Raw genomic sequence first — 8,323 nt, 5'->3', positions numbered from 1 at the left:
AAATGAGCCTTTTATTATTTATCATCTTGGGTGCAGACACCAACATGCAGGCCGCTTAATAGAAGAAGAGGAACCTAAAAATTAAAATTTTCTTTCTTGTTTGCCATTGTGCGGTGGCGATTAATTAAACGAAAGTACATTAGTAAATGAAAATATATGAAAAAATTACAATATTTATACAATATATCTAATATTTTATATATGTAGGTTTTAATCATGAATCCAAACACTATGACTACAGCGTTGCTGCCTCCACAAAGCATTAGTATAAAATCCAGGCAGCAGCATGATAGTTGGAGTGACTTTACCACAGGCAGGAGCTACTGGTCCAACTTCTACTATGCCCACTCCAGGACATGTCCCTGGTCATGCCCCATCTGTGGGAGGTATGGGAGACTGCACTTTAACATTGCAGGGTCCCCCACTTAGTGGAGTACCTGGGTCAGGTCTATCTGCTACAATAACTCCTCAGAATCAAACTCCCAATTCGGGCACTGCCCCCAGCAGCACAGCCCTCTCTGCTGGTGGCGGCAGTAACCAGTCCACCGTGACCGTGGCAAACACAAAAGAGAAAACCCCCATGTGCTTGATCAATGAATTAGCTCGTTACAATAAAGTCCAGCATCAGTACCACCTGGTGGATGAGTCGGGCCCTCCCCATAAGAAGACGTTTACGGTTGTGCTGAAGTTGGACAAAGAAGAATACACAGCCTCAGGACCGAGTATAAAAAAAGCTCAGCAGGCAGCTGCAAATATTGCCCTTGAACAAACAGCATTAAAACATCCACCTCCAAAAAATCAAAGGAAGGCATTAGATCCTATAACACCAAGAACTGTGTTAACATACTGTTTAAAGTAATGTTTAAATTATTTTTTATTTTTTGTTGGAAAACTTTAATGTTGTGAGAGGGCGCTTTCGTTTCGCGCGTTTTTTGGTTGTTCCTGAGAGCGTGGACGCCATCTTGGCTGTGGAACGGATTCGAGAGGAGTCCGGGCAGTATTATCGCAGTGTTTTGGATTGTTGTGAGTAATAAAGTTGTTTTAATAGTGCAATTATTGTGTGTGCTTGTATACAGTCCATTTTCGTCGTAAACATTTGGTCCGTCGAGGCGGATGGCAACGGATCGCAACGGATTGTAACGGAGTGCAGCGGATACTGTAATGGACGTGTAGCATATTCTGCTGGATTGGAAACTTTGGAAACTTTCTCCTTCGAGTATTGGTACTCCCCTTTTCTGGATTAACTCCGCAGAGATAGGATTAAATCGCTCGAGCAAGTGAGTTGACCTTTTATTATTACCCGGTGTTATGGAGGGTCTTAAGTGTGCGTTGACCAAAAAGAAAGTCCTTAAGTCCAACACTACCAAGCTTAGGGAAAGGATAAGTGCTGGTGTTGAGGTCGCAGACGATACCCAAATAGAACTGTTCCAAACTAAAATTAAGAAACTTAGGGTTGAATTACATGACGTATTTCACGAGGTCTTTTCGCAATGTAACGATAAGGAAATTGAAATGTATATAGAGGAACAGCAATCTATTGAAGAGACTATTGACGAACTTTGGTTAACGGTAGAACGGAAGAACTCTAAACAACGAGTTAATTCCACAAGTGATGCCGATAGTTTAAAATCACAGGTACCGGATGTAAGACTTCCGAAATTGTCTCTTCCGACCTTTAGTGGAAATGTTGAGGACTGGTTATCGTTCCATGACCTGTTTAAGGCTAGTGTGGACAATAATTCTAATCTGTCGAATTGTCAGAAATTACAATATTTAAAATCATCTTGTAGAGGTTATGCTTTGAAAATTATACAGTCACTTCCGATATTGGATTCTAACTATGAAACTGCAATGGAGCTCTTACGCGAGCGGTTTTCTAATAAACGTGAGCTGGTAAATGCTTTGATCAAGAAATTAATAACCATTCCGAGTATCACTGATTCATCTCAGTCTATATTACAAGCTGTGGATATTACAAATGAATGCGTCCGATCGTTGAGTGTGCTTGACCAGGATATTACCGGGTTTTCTGAAGTGCTAATAGTTTATTTAATTACGGAAAAATTCGATAAAAATACTAGGAGTTGGTGGGAACGTACCTTAAAGAAGGATGAGCTGGGCACGCTAGAGACCTTGCTTACCTTCTTGAAGGATCATGCGAGAACCCTTCAAGTTATTAAGTTGCCACCTAAGGAACCGAGAAGTGGTTCGTATCCCAAAGTGACATCATTGGTATCTGGTAGTAATACTTGCTTTCTTTGTAAGAATGAGCACTCCTTATCGAAATGTTCAAGGTTCACACAGATGAGCACTCAGAAGAGGATAGATGTAGTTAAAAGGAATAGACTATGCTTTAATTGCCTTACTGCTCGACACCAAGCTAAAACCTGCATGAGCTTAAGTAGATGCAGACTATGTGGTAAATTACATCATACCATGTTACATATCAGTAGAGACTCTGAAGTGTCTTCAACTCTGAATTCTGGGAAGGCATTTGGTCCACCCTTGACTGATGCTCCTCCCTCCCAAACGACGCCATATGATTTATCGAGTCCAACTACCACTACTTGTGCTGGACTTTTTGATCCTTCGAGTACTATCGGAGTAGGTCTTAAAGGAACTAAACAGGTCTTACTTTGTACTGCTCTAGTCAAGGTAAGCGACTCATCTGGAAATTTCGTAACTTGTCGAGCTTTACTGGATAGCGGTTCTGAGGCATCCTTTATAACAGAAGACTGTATCAATAGACTGTGTTTGACGAAAAACAGTGCTAATGTTCGGATTTCTTGCTTGGGATCTTTTCATGCTGTGACTTCTGGTGAAATAGAGTTGACCTTTACCCCCCATTTTAGTTCAGATTTGAAATTTAGTACAAAAGCATTCGTGATTAAAAAAATAACGTCGGATGTTCCTAATGTACCTCTCCCTCCACATCTTCTGAACAATTTTAATGACCTAGTTCTGGCCGACCCATTCTTTTTTGAAACAAGACCAGTTGACATTCTATTGGGTGTTAATGTTTTCTTTACAATGCTAAAGGGAGATATAATACGGAGAAAGGAGACACTGCCGTTTGCTGTTTGCACCAAACTCGGCTGGATTATTGCGGGAACTGCCTTTCTCCATACCATCAATCAACCTATATTCTCTGTGAATAATATTCAATTGACCACTAAGGAGTTAGTTGAGAAATTTTGGGCATTGGACTCTGTCCCGGAGGCAAGGCGAATGTCTAAGTTGGACCAAGAATGTGAAGATCATTTTCGAGATACTCATTACCGGGATAAGAGTGGACGTTATGTTGTGAGACTTCCCTTTAAACAGAACCCCTCGTGTTTGGGCTATACTAAGGAGTTGGTGTTACAACGATTTAAGGCTTTAGAGTATAAGCTCAGTCGAACACCAGAAACATATGAGTTGTATAAGGAGTTCATGCGAGAATACATAGAGCTAGGCCATATGGAATTAGTTGATCAGTCAGGATCAAGCGGTATTTCCTATTATATTCCGCATCATCCAGTTATGAAGGAATCTAGCACAACAACGAAGTTACGTGTGGTCTTTAATGCATCGACGAAATCTTCTTCAGGCGTGTCATTGAATGACATTTTAATGGTTGGTCCTAGGATTCAACAAGAGTTATTCCCAATTTTGATGAGGTTTAGAACCTTTCCCATCGTCATTACTGCTGATATAATGAAAATGTTTAGACAAATATTGATTAACGAAAAGGATAGAGATTTTCAGAGAGTATTTTGGAGAAATGATGCTAGTGATCCAATTCATGAATATAGACTTGTTACAGTTACCTACGGCACAACACCCGCACCCTTTCTGGCTACAAGGACGCTTCATCAACTTGCGGATGACGAGGGAGACAATTTTCCCCTTGCTTCTAAGGCTATTATAAGAGATTTTTATGTAGATGATCTGTTATCAGGTGCACAAAGCACCGAGGAGTGTCAGTTGCTGGTCGACCAATTAACGGCCCTGATGACTAAAGGAGGATTTGTGTTACGCAAGTGGACTTCAAATGACCCATCGGTACTAGAGAAGATACCTAAGGAATTAAGAGACTCTTCTGAGTCTGTAAAGCTTCAAGAGGATAATGGAATCAAGATCTTAGGAATCAACTGGATTCCTCGGGAGGATTGTTTCAGATTTTTTATTCCATATTCAGATGAGCAAGCAGGTTATACTAAAAGAGAAATCCTTTCGGATTTAGCAAAAATCTTTGATCCCTTGGGCTGGCTTGCTCCATGTGTTGTATATGCAAAGATTCTGATTCAAGAGTTGTGGAAGTGTCAACTTTCATGGGATGAGCCCATCACTGCTGAAGTGGAGCATAAGTGGAAGTTATTTCGAAATGAGTTAACCCTTCTTGGGAACTTAAAGATTCCGAGGTTTGTTTCACTTCCAAGGTTAAACGTCCTTGATATCCATGCATTCTGCGATGCCTCAGAGAAGGCTTACTGTGCTGTAGTCTATACAAGAACAATGTCAACTAATTGTGACGTAAAGGTCACTTTACTGACATCCAAAACCAAGGTTGCTCCTCTTAAGGTACAATCTCTTCCCAGGTTGGAACTTTGTGCTGCTGTCCTATTGGCTAATTTATTGCAAACAGTATTGAAGTATCTTGATGTTCCCATACGTCACATATTTGCATGGTCGGATTCCACCGTTGTATTGGCTTGGATTTCATCTGAGTCTTATCGTTGGGTACCGTTTGTTGCCAATAGAGTCGAAAAAATTCAGAACGCAATTCCTACCGTGAAGTGGAGACACGTTGGTGGAAGTCATAATCCTGCGGACTGTGCGACAAGAGGATTTCTTCCTTCTGAGTTAGTTAACTGTGAGATTTGGTTCCAGGGACCAGATTGGTTAAGACAGATTAATCCTGAACTTTGGTCTGAACCTGAAAAATCTGTTGATGATGATGAGAAGATATACCTTGAGGAGAAGAAGACATACACGACGGCTACTTGTGAAGTTGAAGAAGATGGGATATTTAAAAGGTTTTCTTCATGGTCCAGATTATATCGCGTCGTATCATTATGTTTGAGGTTCCTGCATAATTGCCGTAACCCTCCAGAAAACCGTTTACATGGTTTTCTAACTACTAGTGAAGTAAAGACAGCTATTATGTCAATAATTAAGTCTGTACAACAATCATATTTTAGGGAGGAGATGTCTTGTTTAAGGTTAGGCAAGGAGATAAGTGTTCACAGTGGAATAATTCAGTTGACTCCCTTCTTGGATGCTGTAGGTGTTATCCGCGTGGGAGGTCGGATAAAGAATGCCAATCTTCCTGAAACACGACGATATCCAGTCTTGCTTCCCTCTAAGAGTCATGTCACGAATCTTATTATAACGTACTATCACATAGTTTACCTACATGCTAGCCAAGAGTTGCTTTTGAGTATTCTTAGAATGCAGTTTTGGATATTGTCCGGAAGAAGTGTAGTTCGTAATGTTATACATAAGTGTGTTACCTGTGTAAGAACCAGGGGAAGAACTGCCTCTCAGTTAATGGGTGATTTACCAGCCCCTAGAGTGCAACCCAGTCGGCCCTTCACTATTACTGGATTAGATTATGCTGGTCCTTATTTGTTTAAGTTACGAGGTGGAAGGGGTGTTCGATCGTCAAAGTGCTATGTTTCTATATTTGTATGTTTTTCCACAAAGGCTGTACACCTTGAGTTGGTTAGTGACCTATCTACACCAACATTTTTAGCTGCGCTGAAGAGATTTATTGCGCGTCGAGGAAAACCAGTTAAAATGGTGAGTGACTGTGCTTCCAACTTCAAAAGGGCGGGTAAAGAACTGAAAGAAGTTTATAAAAATGTGTCACTTATCGACAAGAGTAGTGAATTGGCTCATTTCATCGCTAGTGAAGGTATAACCTGGATTTTTAATCCACCAGCCGCCCCACATTTTGGAGGAATTTGGGAATCTGCCGTAAAATCAATGAAGTTCCATTTGAAGAGAGTTATAGGATCTACATTGTTAACGTACGAAGAGTTTGTAACGTTGTTAACACAGGTGGAAGCATGCTTAAACTCTCGTCCCCTTTGTCCAATGTCAAGCGATCCCAATGACTTGCAGGTATTAACCCCTGGTCATTTTTTAATAGGTGCACCCTTGATTGCTATTCCAGAATCTGATTTGAGTGATATAGCTCTCCCTAGACTGAAACGTTGGACTCTAGTACAACAAACAGTTTCACACTTCTGGAAACGGTGGAATGCAGAGTATTTGACAACTCTCCAACAACGTCGTAAATGGTATCGTTCCTCACCGAATTTGGAAATTGGTGACCTTGTGTTACTAAAAAATGAACAACTTCCTCCAAACCAATGGAAAATTGGCCGTGTTATACAGACCCATCCTGGTAGTGATGGTCGCGTAAGAGTTGTTACTGTATTCACGTCGACTGGAAAGCTAATAAGACCAGTTACAAAATTGTGTCCACTACCCAGTAATAATTAAGTAATATTTAAGATTCGAATGATTGTCTGTTCGCTCCAGCTACCGGTAATTGATACCTTGCAGGTGTCAAGGCTGGGGGTAATGTTTAAAGTAATGTTTAAATTATTTTTTATTTTTTGTTGGAAAACTTTAATGTTGTGAGAGGGCGCTTTCGTTTCGCGCGTTTTTTGGTTGTTCCTGAGAGCGTGGACGCCATCTTGGCTGTGGAACGGATTCGAGAGGAGTCCGGGCAGTATTATCGCAGTGTTTTGGATTGTTGTGAGTAATAAAGTTGTTTTAATAGTGCAATTATTGTGTGTGCTTGTATACAGTCCATTTTCGTCGTAAACAATTGAACTTAATGCTCTAGCAATGAAAAGAGGAGAACCTGCTGTGTATCAAGTGATAGAACCTCAAAGACCTCAATATATCCCAAGTCTAAATTTCAGAGGGATGTATCATCAACGTTATCATTATCCCAAATTACCACCTACATACTATGTTTCATTAAAAGTTGGTAACCGTCAGTTTTTTGGAAAAGGACATACTTCACAAGCAGCCAGACATGCTGCTGTAGAAGAAGCTTTAAGGATTCTTCGTTCCCTTCCTTTGCCTGACCATGTTAAGAAACGCAATGAAACAATAAAAACAAACGGAGATACACCTGTAATTGATGCCAGTGCTAATTTAAAACCCCCAATAAGTCTAGTTCATGAAATTGCTCTTAAACGAGTGTTACCTGTTAATTTTGAAGTGATTAGGGAAAGTGGGCCTCCACATATGCGTACATTTATAACTAGATGTACAGTTGGGGATATAATCACAGAGGGAGAAGGAAATGGGAAAAAAGTATGTAAAAAACATGCAGCTGAAAGAATGTTAGAGGAATTAAAGAAACTACCTTCATTACCTCCTGTCCAACAAAAAGTTAAGAAAAAACCAGTTATGAAAAAAAAGAACAAAAACTTAAGAAATCAGACAGAAAATTGTCCAGTTTGAGCATTGCCTATACTGAATGTAATAAAGAACAAAAGGCTAATCCCCAATATGGCCAAAGTATAAATCCCATCAGTCGTCTGATCCAAATCCAGCAAGCTAAAAAAGAATGTGAACCAATTTACACAGTTATTGTTGAAAGAGGAGAACCAAGACAAAGAGAATTCATCATGCAGTGTTCCTTGGGTGAACTGTCTAGTAATGGTACTGTATCCAATAAAAAGACTGCAAAACGAAATGCTGCTGAATCCATGCTACAGTTAATGGGTTACTCTCGACCTCAACCTTGCAAACCAGCAATTAAGTCATCAGGTCTAGATGGTTGTCATGTTCTGCAAGGCCAAGAATCTGAGTAAGGACGTAAGGTGACTTTTCTGGATCATGAAGGAGAAAAATTAGTTGGGGAAGATAAATTGGGACGCCAGTTAGCGCCTGGACTATTGTTAATGCCTGATACTACAGGTTTAACAACTGATCAGAGTGGCGTGCAGGGATTCACATCTGTGGCTGGAACAGGATCAAATCGAGCCCCAGGTGGTCCTATTCAAAAACAAGAAGTAGTGAATAAAATAATACGATCTCCGAACTTTCATCCTAGTACTAACCAGCGCTTTAGTAGGCGTCCCTCCTCTGATCCTGCCACATAGATCTACACGTGGCTTTTTGTAATCCTGTGCCGGTTGTAAGTCCCATACGGCACCCAGGACCTTCCCAAGATGGGAACTTGTCAGCAAAGGTTGTAGCAAATGCTTGCTTTTCGTGTATTGTCGTGGTATTGTTCTGTTATGTCGAGCCCTGGGGCTCTCACCGGGTGTTCGTCTTTGCACCTCCATTCGGCTTTTTAAAGGCTATCTCA

The 8,323-nt window shown here is 40.6% G+C and overlaps 1 pseudogene; it reads left to right on the top strand.

Moving 5' to 3' along the window:
• Nucleotides 1-216: 216 nt before the first annotated feature.
• LOC136979318 (double-stranded RNA-binding protein Staufen homolog) lies at nt 217-8,114 on the top strand (annotated as a pseudogene).
• The last annotated feature ends 209 nt before the right edge of the window (nt 8,115-8,323 follow it).

This window comes from Centruroides vittatus, unplaced genomic scaffold (genome assembly GCF_030686945.1).
Source record: "Centruroides vittatus isolate TY-2023 unplaced genomic scaffold, ASM3068694v2 contig_602, whole genome shotgun sequence".
In the NCBI taxonomy this organism is placed as follows: Eukaryota; Metazoa; Arthropoda; class Arachnida; order Scorpiones; family Buthidae; genus Centruroides; species Centruroides vittatus.
The sequence above is the reverse complement of the archived record's forward strand: the minus strand, read 5'-3'. Positions and strand labels throughout refer to the sequence as shown.